The sequence below is a fragment of the Anser cygnoides genome, chromosome 5, assembly GCF_040182565.1.
Source record: "Anser cygnoides isolate HZ-2024a breed goose chromosome 5, Taihu_goose_T2T_genome, whole genome shotgun sequence".
NCBI classification, from domain to species: domain Eukaryota; kingdom Metazoa; phylum Chordata; class Aves; order Anseriformes; family Anatidae; genus Anser; species Anser cygnoides.
This window is the reverse complement of record NC_089877.1, coordinates 4,222,691-4,244,013: the sequence shown is the minus strand read 5'-3', so window position 1 is coordinate 4,244,013 and position 21,323 is coordinate 4,222,691. Positions and strand designations below refer to the sequence as shown.

The 21,323-nt window shown below is 42.5% G+C and overlaps 2 long non-coding RNA genes across 2 annotated transcripts; both read left to right on the top strand.

Annotated features, from left to right (window-relative positions):
- Positions 1–450: 450 nt before the first annotated feature.
- Positions 451–7,238, top strand: LOC106040939 (uncharacterized). Its single transcript, XR_001210141.3, has 4 exons — positions 451–600; positions 958–1,023; positions 1,829–1,968; positions 6,528–7,238. It is a non-coding gene; the product is annotated as an uncharacterized lncRNA (long non-coding RNA).
- Positions 7,239–15,937: 8,699 nt separating this feature from the next.
- On the top strand, positions 15,938–20,786 carry LOC106040940 (uncharacterized). Its single transcript, XR_001210142.3, has 3 exons — positions 15,938–16,209; positions 19,273–19,442; positions 20,649–20,786. It is a non-coding gene; the product is annotated as an uncharacterized lncRNA (long non-coding RNA).
- Positions 20,787–21,323: the final 537 nt, after the last annotated feature.

Genomic DNA, 21,323 nt, shown 5'->3' with positions numbered 1-21,323 from the left:
GATGCATCAAATATGAACTCGCGTCTCCGGTGACTGAACTTTCTGCACCACCAGTCTCCAGGCCTTTCTGTAATGCTCTTATTTCTGCATGGGTCACAGGGGAGCCTCTCAGGCTTTTAATCTACAGCTTATTGTTTAAAGATTTATTTGTTTTGGGAGACTACGGCCAAGACTCGAGCGCAGGCCGACACCCATGGAAGGAAGCTGTAAAACTGGAAGTGTGTCCACTACTTCTCCAGATGGGTGCCTCGTCTGTGATAAGACTATTTTGAAGGATTCAGGTCATTCATAAATGTCATCTTAAAACTGCGAGTGCTTCGTTTTTTTCTTGTTTACAGTAGAAATGTGTGAGAGATAAAATGAGGTGTAACCAGCAAGTCCCTTGATATTGCAGAATATTGCAGAAAAGCGCCTTCCTTTTTTTTTTTTTTTTTTTGTAGGAGTGCCTTGTTTCCATGGCTACCCTTTGTTAAGATTCCTGCTGTTGGGATCAACTTTAATTCTGCCGGTACCCAGGGGTCCCCAGAGGTGGGACGATCTGGTCTCAGGAAGGGGGAGGGCGCAGGATATTCGCCCAGCCTGCAGCCCCTGCACGAACCAGTACGCCTGGTTTTTAAAGAAGGCGATCTCATGTTTCTTTCTGTGCCCTCACCCTCCAGCTGACTTTTCCCTGCTTTGGGGACACACTGCCATAACAGGCAAATTAATTAAGCCCAGAAACTGTGAAGAAAATGCTGATCTTTCTCCCTGATGCCAAATCAAGACCGTATAGTCAAGGGAACACTGCAATTCTTGCCCCAACCCCCCTGCTAGCTCAGTGATCGGCTTGTATTCTACTTTTAAAAAGTAATAAATACCCGAAACAAAGCAGTAACCTCACTCTTGGAATTGCTGCTAATTACAAATTGGGACATCAATGTTTGTCTCAGATTTTCCTGTGATGTTTTCCTTTTCCAGATTCTCCATCTCCTGCGCAGGCAGCAACGAGTTGTTGGAAGGAAGTGCTAATTTTTGGTCCATCTCGTATGTATTGGGTTGTTTATGAAGTAGTTTTCTACTTATTCACAGATATATCTGTAATAAATGGGAAAAGTTTCTGAAAGTTGAATGGTTTTGGTCACTTTTTAAAGTTTTCTTGGTTGTCCCAGTGAGTTCAGAAGGCCACATATGCATCATTTGATTCCCTCTCTCTGTTGAATTTGCATGTTCTTGTCAATGATGTGTGTCCAGAAGCAGTAGACTTCAAAACTATTCATGGGTATTTCTAATTTCTCATTATCTTTCTCCCTTTGGAATTAATTGCATATATCTGGGGCTTCCTCTCTTGTCACAGAAAGGAGCAATGCTGCTTGCAGCCTTTTCTCCTACTTATCTGTTTCTGTAGCCATGAGGTACAAGAGAAATCTCAGCTTCTATTTTCTTCAATTTTCCGCTAAATTTCCTTTGAAGGTTATCTTTCCTTGAGGCTTCAACTGATCCATTTTCTTTTCATTTCCTTCTTTTTTTTTTTTTTTTTTGGCACTGCATAATGTGTTTGTGTAAAGGAGAAGAAAGGAGAGGAGAAGAAAGTATACCTTTCTGTTGACATAAAAACTCTTTAGTTCTTCTGGGTTTTCTGCCTGGATATCCTGAATACAGCTGTATATTTCTTATGTGCTAAAAAAGGGATAGCATTCTGGTGTAAAGAATGACTATTTGAAATAGTGTTCCTTACGCTCTCTGCGTACGGTCCTTTTGCAGCAGATCTGTTGTTCATATACATTCATCTAATCATAGCTCTTTGCGTTACTGATTTTAAAACAAGTTTTTGTTATCACTTATTTTCTAGGTCATCTGGAGCCAACACAGCTAAAATGTTTATCCTGCCTTGGAGAGGGCACGGGGGGGTGGCAGATCGCTTCTGCTCTGCTCAAGGACTGGGGGTCTTAGTGTGCTTGCAGAGGATGTCTGCTAGCACAAGGAGATCAGGTAAAAAGCAGAGTTGCTCTGTTGGTGTGAGTTGCGCACATGTGCAGGAAGCTGCATCCTGTGTGCCCCTCCTGCTGCTGACTGGTGCAGGACGTGTGTGTGCCTGTAGTTCTCTGGAGCACTTCTGGCTTTTACTGTACTGTGTCGGTGGCACCTGGCTGCTTTGGAAGGGTCTGTGGATAGGCTGGGACTGGCTTTGCAGACTGGTCCTTTGAAGGACCACACTGAGATACTTGAATGGCTCTCTCTTTCCCTATATTCCTGCAAGGTAGTAAGGGTTGGCTATTTTTGCCCTGTTCTGTCTCCTGATGGGGTTTATCTAGAAAAATTTAGGGGCCTTCCTAGGTGAGAAAATTCACTGATGGCATCTTTTCCTGAGCACGCCGTGCATTTGGCTTTTACTTAGATCTTCAAGACTAGAGCTTTCTCTTCAAGCTAATTCATCTTTTCACATTTTTGACCCCACTTTCTCACCAGATCTTCTGGACATTTTTTTTAATATCCACTGTCTGTTTCTGAAGGTGCCTGTGAGATGTCTGGGACTTTGGTATTTAAAAATTATTTGTTGATATATATATATATATATATATATATATATATATATAAATGAAGTTGTTTGGGTTAGAGGAAAACTATATAGTGCACTTCAGATCAGCCCTTCTTCAGTCACATCTTATCTTCCTCCTCTGAGGGGCTGTGGGATGGCTGGCAGCAAGAAGTCCCCTTGCACCAAGTACTCTCTATGCTAGAACCTAAGTCTCATTTAAAACTACACTTCACTCAATATTGTGATTAAATTCTCTTAGAAGGATGAAGGATTTCATCTGTTAGTGTCTCAGTTGAAGAACATAATCATAAATCTTTGAGAAAAGCAAGTTTTGTGTTCACAGCAGAGCTGAGGTAGCTTTCTTACATGTTTGTGTTCTGTATCCCCATCACCTGCTCATCCATACTGCTTTTCCTTCTGCTTTTCCAGGATGACTTAGTTCCCCTCCTGTATTTCTCTGGGCAAGCAGCAGCATTTGGGCTGATCTATAGTTATAAATGTGCTGATTGGCAGGTCAGTGTCAATATGCTTGTTAGTCAGCTGGCTGCTCCTTCCGAGATGGAAAGCATACTGGGTTCTATCTGTTTCTCCTCTCTGTGTGGCTACATGCCTAGGTTTCTATCCCCCATGCTACTGATTTGCATGTGAGGGGAAAAAATACACTTTTCACCTCCAGTTGTCTGGCAAATTTGGCTAAAATTGGTATTAGCTGGACATACCAGTTTGCTATGCTGAAAAACATCAGCACGCTCCTATGTAGCCCCAAGTCATCTTAAATTTTATTAAAACATTTGCCCAGTAGCCTTAGGAGATACCAATAGATGAGCTTTCATTCTTATTTTTTCCTGTGGAATCTTATTTATTTATGGGGAGCAATTTGATAGAATATGTAGCACATGGACCTTTGGCTATGTGAGTTTAGTAGACATTCATTATGCAGAAGATTAATAAGATTATTTGACTGTGTTACATTTCCTCTTTATCCATTGTATGAGCAGTGTTGACATGTGCAGTACACTGATACAGATTGTACTGTTTCATCCAAGTACACACAGTCCTATTCTCCCTATTTTTTTGCATTTAAATTGAAACACTTGTAGTTGTGAATGATGTGATTTATTTCATTAATGGTATCTTTGCTGCAGGCAGTGGCATTCAGTCTCTTTGTCCTGATGAAGTCTTTTCTATGACAATGATAATATATGACTTAGTGTTTGTTTCAGTGACAAGGAGACAACTGTACTTCGTTTGTGTTTATTTTTCAGTCTTGAATTCTTTGGCCATTCCAAAAATAGACAAAATGGGCTGAAGCATATGCAAATATCCTTATTTCAAACTTAGCATTATCTATTAATGGACTATTTTAAACTGCAGATTATAGCTCAAGAAAACCAACGCACTCCTTAAACATATCCTTAATTTTTATTGAAAATGATCTGAGATTTCAGACCAAGTTTAACAACTTTAGCCTGTCGAATCTATAGTATTAACTAGAACCATGGGTCACGGTGGTACTGGGGTGCCTGAGACAATCACCAAAAGAAAACTCATAAGCTTTGCTAGCGGGGAGTGTCCATCCTCCCTCCAGCTTCTGCAAGGGGCTAGGATGCAATTGCGTTGGCTGGGCCTTGTTTGGGGTACCAGGAAACCCTCTGCAGGGAGAAAGCAACTGGGTGCTTGTGCTGCCCGCATGCCATCCCTTATAGCCCGCTGCAAGAACCAGCGCCGCGGGGACACCGTCCCAACCTCGCCCCGAGGTCCTGGCTCTGCGCTGCGCTGGGGCAGGAGCCTGCTTCCATCAGAAGCGCTTCCTGCCTGCGTGCTGCCGCTTGGAGACCTTCCACTGCAAATATTGATCCAGCTAACACTGCTCAGCTTAGGAGATTTGGGGAGATGAAAGTACTTGGCCTCACAGCCGCGAGGTATTACAAATGACTATGATGTGAATCAGATCCTCCACCTCTCTGCAAGGTACCGAGTTTGCAATTCCTTTCCATTCCCTGCCCACGCAGTCTTGAGCCCAGAGATCAGACTGGCATGCAGTCGCCTGGTTTGTGTTCCTGTCTTGAACACATCCTCTTCTTTCTCTGCATGGTATGCTTATGATATGGCATTGGGCACAGTGGAAATATTTGGAGATCTTTTGGCTCCAGCCACGTCACTGCTTGTTCAGCTTGGTGTCGTGAGTCACAGGTCTGGATTCTTTGCACTGTATCAGATGTTAGAGATGCAAAAGGTCTGTTGGGTCACCCAGCACAGCCTGTGGTGGTTGCTCATTGCAGGATGTAAGCCTAGTTTTTATTCTGCCAGGAGAAAAAAGGAAGCAGAGTGGTCCTTTTTTCTCAGCAGCTCTGGATTGCTGTGTGGATCCGTGGTTCTTCGTTCCTTTGTGTTCATGGAAAGCTTTCGGTGTTCACAGATTCAGAAAGTCCGTGTTGTTTCTTTTTGACTGCTCATGTGTGAGTTGACACAGCAAAGGCAGAATAAAAGTCACAGCACAGCAGATAATTAAAGAAGAAAAAGTTTCTAAATAGCAGGATTTTAGGATTTGTGCCACCTGCCCGACAAACACAGTGAATGTATCTTTTCTGGTTTGTCCTGTTCTTTTTCTGCTACATTAACGAGCATTGGTGACATTGATACTTATTTGTGCGTATCTAGCAAAAAAAATAAAAAATAAATAAATAAGGCACCTTGTTAGTTGTTTCACTTAGGAGAAACTGGTGAAAAGGTGAAAGCAAGAGGTGCTGCTGGGAGCACACCCGGTTTCTTTGAAAAGACAGTCGTCTTTCCTGGAGCACAGAACCGCTGGAGCAGAGGCTGCCACCCCGTGCTCCTACAGCCAGCCCTGCCTCACTCTCTGGCAGGTTTTTCGTGCTTGTGCTACCACGCTGGTTCAGGGTGAGCTTCCTTCCCCCTCTGCCTGTCATCTGCATGATGTACATGCACGAGTGCCCACAGACGTGCCCCCCTCCCTGGGGCAGGCACCTCCTGCACGCTCGGGTTTCTAGCTAGACTTACCTTTCTGCTTGGTGCTGCATGGCGCTCATGTCCGTGCTCTATTTTAGAGATTAGTGTTCCAACTACCCGTCCTCAGAAAAGAATTTGCTGATTCCTTGCAGCCACTTTAGACAAATGTCAGTGCTTAAGTGGCATTGTTTTAGCGAGGAGTACACCTGACAGGCAGGACGGCAATGCAGGTTTGCAAAACTCAGAGTCTGATGGTCTCACCAAAAAAAAACAGTGTAAATTGGAAGCTGTAGACTAGGGTTAATTTGTATTTGATTTCCTGGACAGCAAGACAGAGGAGAAAGGTAAGGACCCTTTCTGATTTTGCTGGACAGGTCTTATAAATCACCTTAGTGCCCTACTTAGGGGAACAAAATTCTTCATCTTGCTGCTCAGGAGAGGCAGCTACCATTTCAAACAGCCTCTGCCCTCTCCCAGCCCCCCAGAACAGCCTAAAGACACAGGTGCAGAGGAGGGCTGGCAGCCTCCCTCGCCCACGTTGCTCTGGGCTGGAGCTGCTCTCTGCAGCGACCCAGGGAAGTGGATTCTAAAGCAGAGCAATGGGCAACTGGGATGTGCTTGTCAGTGTGGATGATAACAGAATAACAATTGTTGTCCCCTTTCTGTTGCAGCTCCACATCTCATCTCTCTTCCCTTGCTTTAACCCCACCCTATTTCTCTGAGTTAGTGGTGTGTAAAAAATGAGGGAGGGGTTGGTTTTGCTTTTAGTCAATAGCATTTTTTTAATGTTTGAGGGAGTAAAAATTCATGCTCCGTTGCTCAGGATGGGAAATCTTGCCAAAGTCATTCCAGTCATGCCTCAAGCCTGCTTGGGAATTCAGTTATTGATGTTCATGCTAAAAGCTAAAAAGCTGTGTCAGAGAAAGCCTAGAAATGTTTGGGTTTTTTGTTTGTTTGTTTTTAAAGTTTTTATGTATCTATCTTAACACGTTAGCTTTTGGTTTAAAACAAGCAATTTTTAGAAACTGCGATCTTTCCCCAGATTCTGATGGCCTGAGCTAGTAGTTATGGGCCCCAGCTGTCACCAGAAGAGAGGACACTTTCCAGGGAGGTGAATGACCAGCTCTGGCTGGTGACGCTTCTAAAGGTTGCACTTGTTCTGCTTCAGCATCTGTTCAAGTGGGAAATTATGTTTTCCAGGTCGGTGTTGTTTTTGTTTATTTTTGTTTTTTTAAGCTTTTATTTGCATTTTCCTTACTAGTGCCTGCGAAGCAGTCCTAGGAGGTAGTGAGAAGTCAAAATGTTCCTTGCTTCTCAGAGGCTTAATGGGCCCCTTCCAGGGGTGCTGCCTACCTCGTTTGTTTAGACACATCTTTCAGAGAAAAGGTAGGGTACCCAGCAGTTCAGAAAAATGTGTTTTTGCTGCTTCCACCTGATTGTATCTAAAGTAAGGAAAATAAATACTATGAACCTAAAATAAAAAAAAAATCTGGAAAATGTTTGGCTTGGAGTTCTTTGCCTGTTCAGTGATGTCTGTCTTGGAAAGGGCAGATGAATCTCACATTTCCAAGAAGACTATATATAGAGTGGTGCAGTCTCATTTACTGATATTATGAAGCTAATTTAGCCGTAAATTCAATTTTATATCTACACCAAGAAAGAAAAGTCACCATGCTGTGAGAATGAGTTCCCAGCAAACATCTAAACAGAGACTGTCTCCACTCTTCTTTTCATGCCAAATCACAAAAATGGTGTCCTCCTGAAGCTTTGAAATTAGAAAGCCTTTGTAGATTCAGCATCAACTGTTGTCTGAAATAGCTTTACAACTTTCCCTTTAATGTCTCTATGGCTCGTGTTCTGGGTTTAATGGTTACTAAAGCCTCCTGGCGTTAAAAGCAATATCATATTTTTTATTAATTAAAAACAAAAAAGGAAGAAGAGAGAATCATTTGGTAATCTGCCTGGTACCTTTCCAATAAATGCTTGATAATATACGATTCTAGATATTTCAAGCAATTCATTAAGCCTTTCAGCACTGAGTAGGCTAATAATGGATGCAGAATATCATTTAAATCCCTACTAAAATAGAATAAACTTTACTGGAAATGGTAAGCCTTTGACAGTACACTCTAGTGTAGGGAGGCTGAGATCTACCTGAGGCAGGATTCAGTGGGACAGGCAGTTTATTGTCACTCACTCACAAGATGTTCCAGGAATTTCTTCCAGTTCTGAGCTTTTCCTCATGTTGCCTGATTTTGACTTACAACCTAGACTGCAAAATGTAGTTTGGTTTCTGAGGTAAGGTTTTCAATGTCAACCTTAACAGAATAAAGTATTGACTTGATATTTATAGGGATTCTGACTCACGAAATGAGTTACCTGATTAAAATGAGGACAAGCAATCTCCTAGAATATGAAAAATGTGATGAATTGTAAAAAAGTAACGGTTGATAGTAATTAGAGAAGATTATATAATGTCTGTAGATTTGTAGGACCTCATACTGAATGAATTGCGGAAGTTAGATAGCAGACCCTTCAATAGAAAAGCAGAAAATCCCAGTGAACTTTAAAAATGTGATTAACTTGAGAGTTTATTTAGTGCAGATCTTGCTGTATGAGGTGAGTATTTATCAGCTGTGTACAGGTTTCCACCTTTCTCCTCCAGTGAAGATGTAAGGGCAAGGCTCGCTTCCAGGTCTATTTAAAATTGGGACTCTATCATGCATCTTTTCATAACTTTGATATTGCTTTCCAGTAGCTAACTCTTGAGTGACTCCCCGTGAATGAAAACAAACTGAAGTAATGAAAATACTTCATGGCAAACTGTTACAGGGACCATTAGCACAGCTTTAGAAGACTGTGTGTGGGCAAATAAGGAGCCATGTCCTTAAAGTTCTTCTTTTCCTGTTAGATCTCATTCCCTTTTCTATTGCCTGTTTTCTCACCTACCTGGGTCACCCTTTACTGTTTGGTGTCTCCACTGTGTCAGAACCTGCTGCTGCGCTGTAGCTAGCTGAGCTAGGCTTAGGATTTGGCAATCTTTTTTTTTTTTTTTTTTTTTTTTTCTTACTAGAAGTGGCAAAAATTGTGTTATTTATCTCTCTGTTTTGGTCAGAAATAGTTTCCTAATTTGTCTGATATTCCTAGGCACTACCTAAATTAAAACTGTAATCTGGCAGATAACCTGAAAGTTAACTTTCAAGAAGCAGATTAATCATCTTTTCCTATGAAATTTGTCATGCTCTATCTATAGCCCCAGACTACACCAAGTTCTTCACTGGAACTGTGGGGAGGCACCGTGAGGGAGTACTGTAAAATCTCTCCAGGAAGAGCAGATGGGGGGAGAAAATGTGCTTTGATCCCAAAGGCAGAGTGACTGGACATGGAAATGAAAAATGGTTATAGCAAGAGCTGATGATATATGTATTTTAAACTAACCAGCTTCCAGAATAATGCTACTTGATTGTAATGATCTCTTTTAGTGAAATTAGGAAAACTGTGAAATGGATTAATATTGAAATGGACGTATCATTTAGTCTTTCTCGTCTTCTTTAGACACTTCTATTTCTTTTGCTCTGATGCTTTCACTTTATTCACAGTATGTGTATATATATACATATATGATAAGAATGATTATACATAGGAATATTTTATCCATGGCATATGCACCACAGCTCTTGGAAATGCTCAGCAATTCCTGTCCTCACTGTTATTGCTATTTCTGGATTTACAGATGCATCAAATATAGCTTGAGGACACTGCATTACATTGATATATGGTCTCTGATCTTAGACATTCATGATCTTTTTTAAAAAAAACAAAGCAAAAAAACTTCTGTTAACTGTAATTCTGCCTCCAAAGTGCTTTAACAAAGTCTAATTTTTAGCAAGGTATAGCTGGAGGCGGGAGATGATGTTGAAGGCATGAAGGTTCAGCAAGAGATGCTTAGGAAAGCCTTAAGGAATGAAAGGGAGAAAGGGCAAAGTAGGGAAGAGCTGTGTGGATCTTGGGAGGCCAAGGAGTGAAGCCAGCAATAACCTTACTGAGTGGTGGTCAAGCTTCTCCAGTGAGGGATGTCCTTGGTGAGAGTTTAATTGAAGAAATGAGTGCTAGTGAAGTGATACATCAGATGCTGAGACTCTTGACTGCAGAGAGATTAATGAGTGGCAAGGAAGACAGGAATAGGAAGTAGGTGGAGAGAGAGAAATACAGAATCTGTTTACTAGAAGTTTGTGGCAGGGCAGGCAAGAGCTTCTTGTTACTGAATAAATTACTGTCACTGCAAATACTGTGCAAGTGGATCCATTCTTTCTCCCTAACATGTATCCTGTTTAAATCATGTCTGGCTCTTCCAGGATTTCAAGTGGAGGTGAAGGGCTATTGCCAACTGGACCGCAGCTCCACTTTAGTGTTTGTCCAGCGTCGTCATATGTGTGGGGGTTTATTCTTTGTTTTTCTCATTCTACTGATTTGTTTCAGCTGCTGCCGGGGGGTTATTGTTTGTATTGTTGATTTTTATACATGGTATTTGAGGAAGGGCGAAGTCCAAGATCACTAGTAACTTGTGCAAACAGTAACTTCTGGGCAGGTGCTGTCTGGAATTGAAAGACTCAGGAGACTTTGCCCTAGAAGGATGTATGTATTGAATCCCAGTCCTTGAGCTTTAGTTCTCCTAGGCTTGTCCTTTTAAAATGTTTAATAAGTATAGATATTGGATGCTGGATTATAGAGTACCTCCTGTCTTGGATACTTATATTTATCACTATTGTTAGTAGTGAATAATTTTGGAAATAATGACTGGATAAATCCAAACATCTCATTGCAACAGTGAAGCATGTGTATCACTTCCAAAAGTTCACTGAACCTCTATGGCAATGTCAAAGGGAGGTCCTGGGGACTCTCCAACAGCGCAGGTTCCATTCTGAAGACTAGGGTAACGTGAGTGACACTGTGTTTGTGACCTTGGGCAAATCTTTTGCATGTGTTCTGCAGCCTACCCTATTGCAGTGTGAGGGAAGGCTGTATCGGTGTAAAGGTGGAAGGGAATTGCCTCTGTTTATCAGGTTATCAGTTACCGAGAAGAAGTAATGCACTTTGTGGTGAACTTCCAGATGGCTTCCAGATAAACACTACGTCATTAAAAAAGTAGTTGTATGTCCTTTTTCTTCATGTGCCTTTCATAGGGACTGCAGGAGCCCTTTTTCTGTCATAATTTATAGTTCAGATTTCGTATTAACTCTGCAGTAACATCCTCACCAATTGCAATCATTGTTGCATTAATTCCTTTAATAAGGGACTGTTAAAATGGCACTCTGGGGGTGATTTCCTGAGTACTTTGCTTACCTTGTGATGATTTCCAACTTCTGTGTTAGCTGTGCTTGCCATTGCTCAGGAACCCAATATTGAAATGAAATCCAGCTCATCTTAATCTCAATGGAGTGTATCAGTAAGTGATATAAATATATATTTATCATTCAGTAGGGAAAAATCATGGAAAATTTAACCAATTACTCTGACTTCTGCAACCAACTTTGTATTATCATGTATTTTTCTTTTAATATGGTGACTGTATCATGGAGAACTCAACAGCTTGTTAGTAGCCATGCATGCACTTGTGTATTTCCCTAAACAAACAAAAACTTTCAATGGCTTGGTTGTGCATCCAGTGCTTTTAAGCAGGTATTTGTCTAAGTAGGGATTCCTTGTCTTCATTTTTTTTCTGTTGAGAAAGCCGGACTGATGTATAAAAGACAAGTGCATGTCGAACGCATTAAGATTTTACAAAGCCTTAATGAACCTGTTTTAAAATTCTTCCTACATCCCTGAAATATTAGCCCAGAGTTGAAACCAGTTCTGACATTTCTAAGAAAAAATAATATTGAATGAAGGAGCGAGTAAAGTATATGTGCGAATAAGGCATGTGGCAGAGCACAAGGCTTCGGGTGCAGCCTCTGAAGACTCTCGATGAACAAGGTAGAAATCTGATTCAAATCCCCAGCAGTGGGGTCACCCTGTTTCCCCTGGGCTTCCTCCCACGAAGTCCAGCTCTCTCAGGGGTCTTGCTGTCAATCTTCTCTCCCTACCACTTGCCACAGACCATTGCTGTCTTGCATTTAACATGAGCTGAAGGAAGAGGAAAGGCATGGCTGTTGCTGGCGATGTGACCTGTTAGCTTAGCTGCGTGGAGAGCGTACAGTCTGCTGCACTTCCCAAAGCACTGGGGGCTTGTTAGTCGTTCACTGAAGGTAAACTGCTCTTAATGAAGCTCACTGTGGTATTTCAAGGCTGAGAGCTCAAATCAAATTCATTCTTAGAGAAAAAATAAATGATCTGTTGAAACAAAGAAGTACAACATTGTGCTATTTTGGCAACGAACTGAGTCATGACACACCTTCCTCTATTCGTGTGGGAGAGATCCGAAATGGAATGCAAGATTAATGACTTGATGTCGTTCCCCCTCAACGGAGATTACCTCTTTGCATAGCTATGAGCTGCTGTGGGTAGTTCTTGTCCATACCCCTAACAAGAGCATGACCCTTTATCACAGAACCAAGTCAGAGACAAGTGCTGACTCTAGCTGTGGCTGCTGCAATAAATAATGCCTGTTTCTAAATGTGCTGCAATTTAAACTGCCCTTCTAAGCTGTACATAGCTAGGTGTTCCCACCTGAACTGCTGTGTTTGCTCAGAGACCAGTCTGTTTTCAGGACGGCTCTGGGTAGTCACTGCAGCCTGTCTTGATGTTATCAGTTGGCATGAGAGTCATAAATCTTCTTTCTGACTGTTCAGGGGTGTCAAAAATATGCAACAGGAGCACCTATGTAATGTGTATGTTATTTAGAACTGCTTGTTATCCTTAGGGCACCTTTTTTATATGTTGAAACATGAGAATAACACGATCACGCAGCTTGTGGATGTAACTGCTATAACCATGTCTGTTTCATTCCCAAATGGTGAGAAATGATGGTCCGTGCACTAAGCCTCTCATGTTATTAAATCCTGACTGACATGAAAGAAAGAAGTGGAGAGGATACATCCCTGCTCGGATGCAGACCACATTAAAAGGTCAACAAAGTAAAAAAAAAAAAAATAAAAAAAAAAAAAAAATCTTCCTTAGATATTGTTCTGTTTCTTTCTGGAAAAAAATGTCTGTTCCTCACCCCCTGCCCTGGAAAACATGAATACTTCGTTGCCCAATTATCTAGAAAGGTTCTCTAATAATAAGGCAAGTACCAAAAGAAAAAAGCCTGTAGGGCATGAATTAATGATAGGTTTGTTTTTATGACTTCCTACAACAGAGAATGAGAAATTACTTTACTTTTCTGAGGGCAGGAATTATAAAAAAGTTTGGTCAAACATGGTGTGAAATCTTGCTTTCAACAAACTGCATTTTCAGGAAATGTGGAGGCCTGGCTTGATGAAAGCACTTGGAAGCCAAAATCTCCTCATTATCGCTTTGAGCCAACGTGTAAAAAGCTTAATGCCAGTACTAACACGAATAGCTATCATAGCTCTCCAACCTAGGAGAGCTTGCAAGGAGAGCTTGTAGGAGAGTTGCAAGGAGAAGGTGTCCTTTGGGTCCCATTTCTAGACCCCACAGAGTCTCCCAGCCTGCATCAGCTCAGCTGTCTCCTGGGCCAGTACTTCTTGCTCCTGCCTAAGTAAGTGGGCTGCTTTTCTATGACTTTCTTTTGGGGGGCAATTGGCAGAGGGAAAGAGTGGCACCTTCTGCCAGAAGAATCGCTGGCTCCCTCTGGAGTCCCTGAGTTACGCTCCTAAGAAGTGCCTGGTAAGCCAGTTAGTGAAATATGGAGGAGTAATGTCTGCTGTGTGTCCCTCTTTTTAGAGACCTCTTTAGGTGCCCATGTTAAGTCATAAGGACAGAAAATGGCACCAGGCTTCGGACCACATAGCGACTCTTGGGGAATCTCCTCTCCACAAGAGGGGAGGTACAACATCTGAAGTTCACATGGCCTTTCATGAGGTTCAGAAGGCATGGCCATTCCATGAAGAGTGTGTTTTGGCCAGAAGCCTGGGGTAAATGGCCAACTTCTCACAGGATAAAAAAGGGAGAGGACAGGAAAGAAGGTCCTGTGTCCCTGTGGACAGGGAGAGAGAAGGTTTCCTTGGTGAAAGAGAGCCTTTTTGTCCTGCAGGATCTAAGTAACTTGCCTTTCTAGCCCTCCTTTCCACTCCTTGCCTTTCTAGCCCTTACAAGTCCCATGCCCCCATCCATAGGAGCTGTTTACACAGCCTCCTTACATCTTCCCTCTCCTGCTCTCTCCACCATCTCCCAAGAAGCTGGCAGCAAGCAAATCTCTCTTTGCTTTCTCTCTTTTCCTGATCTGCATGGCACAGCCACTTGTCATCTGCATTTTTCTCCAGCAAAACATGTAGTCCTCAGCCTGTGATGTTTCCTGAGAGCTGTGGAGGCAGCAGTCACAGCCACATGCCAGAATGCTCAAAAAGTTAAAAAAGACATAGAGGGCTGTCCAGGGCACATGCAGTCTGAGTAACCATCGTTGCCTGGAAGATGTGTGGATTGAGATCCCTGGGGAGTCAGTGGGTAAAGCAGACAAACCTAAGCCCTTCTTCTAGGAAACCGAGGGGGATAGGAGGCCTTGTATTTGAGAGGATGGCTGTGATACAACAGGTGGAGAGACAACTTGCAACTTCCCTCTCGCCTGCAATCAGGAAAGCAGAGCTTCAAATGGCGTGGGTGGATGTTCCGTGCAGGGAGCCAGGCTGCATCTCGTCCACAACGGTACAGTACATGCCGCAGTTGCGGAGACCTTGGCACAGTTGAATCTAATCTCCTAATCAACTCCTGTTTCACTGCGTTCCTTGTTAAAAGGCAGTTCTCAAGCGAGAACTTCAATGTTTTCATTTGCTTGAAGCCAAGTGCGCAAATATTTACTTGCGTCTTATAAGCTGTTGTGAAGAAGTGCAAATCTAATGCATTGAGCTTGATGCCAGAACCCAGCCAAACTGCAGGTCATTCACTGTGCTTCTGTGCACGGCTCCTCGCCAATGTGGTAACGTGAGAAAAAGCTGCTAGCTTCCTGTGTGAGCTCTGCCGCGGCCACCGAAGATGTGCTGACCTCAGGCGAGATGTCTTACAAACCTTCGCACCACCACTGAATGTGTTATTTAGAATTGTCTCTGCTGATTTCCATTTTCACCAGTTTCCTTTTCATCCTTTGTTTTTTAAAACATTGCAGATTAAAATCAGGCCCTCACATTGCAAATGCTTTTGGAAAATGTCCACATGTACATTCTACCTGGGGAACCAAGAAACTACTTAGCCGGGTAAGAGTTTGCTGAAATATTATTGAGTAGCATCCCAACTCAACAAGGTAGCAAAAAAAAAAGTGCACTTTAAGCACAGGATTAACTCCGGTGAAGTCAGTGAGTAGTGAATGCTCGCACTTTCACAGTGTCAAAACTCCTCGATGTGGCTGTTTATTCTACATTACTAGTAAGAAGATAGATCTAGATTTAACAATAGGTTTAATGATCAAGTGGTATAACTTATTCCATTATTATTTCCTGTGATTACTACTACGTGTGCTTTCTGAATATCTTTTCCCTTAATAGATTTGATAGTGAGCCAAGGCATTTTAAACATTTTGCTATATTATTACTGTGAACTTTTAAAAACGGGAGTTGGAGGTTGCTGGAGAATCCTGGGGATAGGCTTGTTCATTTTTTCTGAAGGAGATTATTTAGCAAGTAGAACATTCGTCTTGCACTATGCTTATCGGAGAAGGCAGAATTTAAAAAAGTTATACATTGAAAAAATAGCATCTGATTACATACAACATGTTCTGCCAGATATTCTGAGACAGCACCAGAAGGCACCACATTTCAAGTGGCAACAACATGTCATGGAAATATCTGAAAAGTCTCCTTTTTAGTAAAATGTCTGTTTATCATGCACTTGCTATCAAGCTGTCCTGTTTGTTTTTACCTTAATTTCCCCATTCTTCAGTTGCTAGGTTCACTTTCACTTTTCAGATGGATTCTGATTTTCAGTGATTTAAAAGCATAAACAAACGTAATACAATGTTGTTGCTGTTGTAAAAGCATAAAACGTTTGAGTGAATTCATTCCTACAGTGATCTCATGGATTCATATGGACTTCAGTCCTTTCTTCTCATGTACCTAAAAATGACAACAAAAAGAAAAACTACTTCAGCAGCTTCTTCAGCTGCAGTACTGCTGGTGCAAATTAACAGGCTGATCTGAAGGAAGATACAGAGCATCTGCAGAAAGAATGTGTAGAGGGCTTGTGTTGTTTATTCCCCAGTATGGCTCACTTGACTGATACAGCTTTCTGCGTATCCTCAGGCATATTCCTTAGCATGTCTGTGCTTGAATGCCCTGTCTGCAAAGGGGAAAATAATATTTCTCCTGTCTATTCAGTCTATAACTTTCGTGTGACAGCAACTGGGTCTTATAACATTTGTACAGAATCCACCATTGTGACCCGCCGATAACACTCTTGTAGATTAATGGTAAGAAACAACATGAGCAAATACAAAAAACTGAATGTTAATTGCTCAGCTGAAATCTTAGTACAAATTAGTTTTGCATATTTGAATGAATACTTTTCTTCTTCTTGGCAGTAGACCTCACTGGTCAAAGTATGATGGATTTGGGGAAGTCTGCCAACATCACCTTTGAACCAAAAGCATTTCAAGTGCTTCTGGAGCCAAGCCAAAGGTATTCTGAACATAGGGTATTCTATGATGCATATAGCATTTCCTTGATATATGCAGATCAGTGCGGGGGGAGGAGGAGTGGAAGAGGAATTGCTGAAGAAATTGCTGAAACAGCCTATTTTGTCACCTGAAGCTATTCTTCCACTCCTATTTCCCCATAGATAACTGGGGCAAACCAGGAGAGAATAATTTCATTTGGGTAGTGTCTTTGTTGAGCTTTGGAAAAACACCCTTCCGGGTCTTTAAGCTGGTGCTCGGCAGTACCTCAGAACAGCCTATATCCTGAGAGGGGCTCCTTGGCCTGTCAATGATGGAAAGAGGGTGGAAATGGAGGTGACTTCATTGTTCATCATGTGATGAGACCACGGGGCTGCAGGACTTGGTGGAGGAATCAGAGGACAAGATTTGCAGAGGAAATCAGTAGAGAGGGAGCTTACCAACAAGGAGCTGCCCACAGAATGGAAAGAGAAACAGCAAGAATGGTAGACAGGAGAAAAGGATATGTTTTACAAGGTTTTTACATTGGTATCTCAGCTCTCATGTCCAAAGAAAATGAACTGCTGAACCCTCTCCTGTTCACCCGTCCCTAACCTTTACATGACAAAATGACAGCACTGAGGCAAATTGTCGTAGGCTGAGAAAACAGTTTCACTAGGCAATAGCAGTGATTTCAGCAGGCTGTGACATTTGAAAGCACAGACAGACTAGCCTGTCCTTTATTTACTAGTGCAGAGATGCCCCCCCATGCTTAATAAGCAACCACAGCCAGTAGTTAGAGTCAACCATAATAGTAAAGGAAGCTTCAATAGTTTGGGCAACTGTCGTTGCAGATCTTGGAAGCGTGAAGAAACATCACATTCTGGTGATAGCATGCATTAAAAAGAGTGGGGACAGGAAAAATATCTGCTTAAAAGAAATTCATGTCCCCAAGCAGTTTTTAGCCAGAGAAAGAATAATATTTCTGTATCTGTGAAACTGTATGGACAGGACCTTGCTGTACAAAACCCCCTTGCTAACAGCAGCAACTGTTTTAAGGCACCACCTAGGTGGAGAATCCTTACTGCCCTGTTTTTAGCACTGGAGATTTCAAAGATGAAGTGAGTGCTTTCAAGGACAGCTCTTTTGGCCCAGTGGGCTAGGGGGTGAGCCCACATTATATGGATTTTCAGTTGTTTCAGTTGCCACCAAGCGATAGGCACGTGATATCCTGAAGAATCAAACACAGGACAGCCAGCACCAGAGAGGTTATTTCTACCAGACAGGTTGTGGTGACTCAAGGAAGAATCCCGTACATCTCATTTAAACCAAGGGCAAGCCTTCTGCTGCCCTCAAGATGTACGTATCTTGCAGACGGAAGTGCACATTGTAGAGACAGTGGGTAAATTAGTTTGGGTACCAAAAGCGTACCCTATATAAATGTGCCTGTTTAAATTTACCTCCACTGTATCTACCCTATACTGCAATCTCAGTTGTTTAAACCACTCTGAAGCACCGAACCTTTTAAATCTCATCATTTCATAGCCTCAGACATCTGGAAAACTCCATCTGTGCTATGGAACTGTGCTATTTCAAGGTCATGAATTTCAGTACATGATTCCTAGCGCATTTTGCTCCTGTGTGGATGTGGAGTTTTCAGCATTAACTGGACCGCTCTCTGCATCCAGCCGAGGTGCTGAAACACTGGGACGATGAATTCTAGAAAAATCCTCTCTGAAAAATAATCCAGGAATGGGTCATGAAAGGGTAAAGGGAAATAGCAATGAGACTGCAAGTGAGTGGCCTTGCAAAAAGTGAATTTATAGGAAAAAAGCAGAGTTTGCAGTTTGCTAAAGAAATGCTATGAAGCATAAGCACAAACCACCTCAATGTAAAAAAAGGATGGGAATTTTAGTGAGACCAGAGTGCCTCAATCATTAGCGCTTCTTTGATCTCTGTATAAGAAGGAAACATGCAGAAAATGAAATGTAGGTCATCGTACTAAGGATTTATACTAAAATGATAACATAAGCATTTATGGTGTAGATTACATTGCAAGCTAGAAAGAGAAATAAAATGCAAGAAAGGGGGCTTCTGAAGGTATGTCGGTAAAAAGAGGGAGTTCAAACTCAGGTATTAATACCAAGAAGCAAGGGAAAACAATTGTGTCAGCACAGGGAAGGGAAAAGTAAAATTTTTGTTGTTGTTTTGCTTCATTCTTTTCTAATATGCCCAATTTTCTAATTTTCTAATATGCCTAACTGCAATGAAGCAGGCATGTATGACTTCTAGGGAAATGTAGACAAATTGTCTACGTATGGAACAATGCAAGTATTTTTAGTGAATTACATTCAGTTTCAGGTTTCTTCAACTTTTTGTGGCTGTGCAGAGTTCTAGTTCTGTCCTCCAGCACACAGCTTTTGAAAACCTAGGAGATGTGCTTTCTTGCTTCATCATGCAGATTATTACTGAAATATTTAGTAATACTAGATTGTGTCAGGTCTTCTGGATAGTTGTGTGGTACTACCCTCACCTTTATCAATGAACCACTGAAAATTGTGTCCAGTGCTCCCACCTGCTCTGGCTCTCCTGTGGTGCTGCCATCTAAAGATGAGCTAGCCTGTTTATAAGAACATCAGGTAACACAGTGTCTGAAACGTTACTAAAATCAAGATATAGAACACCTACTGCTTCCTCCTACTCAAAGGCCTGTTACTGAATCATAGAAGAAAAATATTTTGGTTTGACACAATTTGTTCTTGGAGAAGAACACATTGGTTGTCAGTTATCTTGTTTTCTTACAGGTATTTCCAAATAGTTTAATTACTTGTTTTAATACTTTATTTATTTGTTTTCCCAGAAAATGAGATGAAGGTGACTGATCCATAATTCTCTACTCTTCCTTTTCTCCCTTTTTCAAATATTTATCCTTTTCAGCCTTCTGGACTTTTCAACCATCTTCTATAAAGTGCTGAAGTGGACACCTTTCAGATTGCACACCCTGTAATTTGCAATGTGTTTTGTCAGGCCCAGCTGAAGTAGTCCAATTTGCCTAAGTAATTTCTCACCCCTTCTTTCTCTGTTCCAGCCTAAATATCATAATGAAGTGGATTAGATGAACAGTACCGGTGTGTGAGCTTTGTCTGAGCGGTGGAAATATGAATTTGACATCACAGCTCTGACAGCTGCATGACCTACTGAGTCAAGGAAAAGAGAAACCAACCAAGATATGCCCCCAAGCTCCCAGTTTTTCTCAAGGTGAGTGGCAGAGGTTTCTTAATGATATGTTTTAACTTTGTATCAGACAATGAACTTGATAATCTTTGTAGGTCCCTTCCAGCTGAAATCCTATTCTATTCTATTCTTGAGGAAGGAGGTAGGAGCCAACTCCCGCTTTCCGTTTTGAGGCAGCAGGACCATGGGTAGCATGCCCAAAACGGCATGTGAAAACGTGGCTGTTCCCAAGCTTGGGATTCAGATGCTGTTTTGGATGGCCAGGCACTTTCTACACCAGAACAATCTTTCTGTTGTCTTGCCTCTCTCTCATTGCTCTGATCATAAATGCAAGAAACACAGTACTTACAAGCATTAGGGGAAACTGAGAAGTTTCATCTCATATGAAGGGATAGGAAGCCAGCCTTTGGTGGTGAATCAAACAACCTCATGTCTGTGTCGTGTGCAGGGAAAAGGCTCCAGTTGTACTGTGGTACACGAAGTGACTGTGTGCATTGACTAAGATAGCTCGTTTTCTGGTCAAGGAAGTCCAGCTGTGGTTTGTGGGGTTGTCTTTCACTGCCCTGAGATGTATATGCAGAGACAGCACTGTACTGTACACTCACCTGCTGTCCCGAGACCCTGGGCACTGGTGGCAGTGATGCTGGAGGGGTCCTGGGTGAGCGGGAAGACACAGTTTATTCCCATGCGGAGCCCCCCAAGTTGCAGAGACGGCAGGCACCGTCATTGTGGCTGCTGGGCACCACCAGCTGCAACGTGAGAGGTAAGTGGCCCACCAAGGTGGGGATGTGAGCCTGGAAGGATGCAAATCCCCCGAAGCACCCTCACACAGGTGGCACATGTTGCTGCTGGGAACACAGAATGAGAAGAGCCCGGGGACAGAGCTTGCAGGTGTTATCTCGGCTTTCAACCCTGAACTCACCACCCACAGGCTCACGGCAGCAGGCCAGAAGTTTCAGGGAGCACTTTCTGGTGCTGATTGGCAGGTACCCATCCTGCATCTGGTAACTGTGGGTGAAGTTATTGACCGAGGCATGGGTGTTACAACACAAGCTCCTCTGGGATGCTGGGGCTCCCCTAAGCAGCAAGGTCTGGCTTTGCCCATCCCTTAGGCCTAGAAACGGGTCTCCAGGGATGCCGTGAAGCCCCCTGTGGTGGTCTCGGGCAGCTCTCCACAAGGGGCACGAATGGTGTTTGTGGACGCATGTGGGGCTCTCCATCCTCTGACAGGTCATGACAGGTGATGGGAAGAGGCTGGAGGTGTCAGACATGGAAGGTACAACACTGCACAGCCTACAGCATGCAGCATGGACATGGCGCTGCCCCAGACCTGCTCTGACCAGCACGGAAACAAGCCAGACCCCACCATCAGTCTGGAGCCTGCTTCCCGCCGTGACCAATGGCTACACCTGTAGTTGCTTAGCATATCTGGGAAGAGACCAGGAAAGGTCCAGTCTCCTTCCCAATAGGGCAAGGGTCTGAAAAGGAATCATTTATGTGTGATTTATGGAGAATTTTTCGTTTTATTGTAGGCTTAGGCTCACCTTCACTTTCTTAGGGTTTATAGGGAAGGTCTGAAAGGTGCTAGCTTGGATTTCTTTCCTGCTTGTTTTTTTATCCCAGCAATATCAAGCAATAAATATATAAATATATATAGAAACACAAAATCTAAATGTATATGTAAATATACGTTGGTTTGTTTTGGACAAACTGGTTTTGGACTGGTTGTTTTGCTACAGGATTGCCTGGACATCTGAGCGTGCCAGACCTGACCTGCTCACTAAATGACTGTTGTTGCATTTTCCACTGAAGAAAATTCTCCCACTTGTTCCTTACTCTGTGCAGTTATGTAAGTGTCAGGGAAAACATACAGCATCTCAAATTCCTTGTCTAAAATCCTGGTCT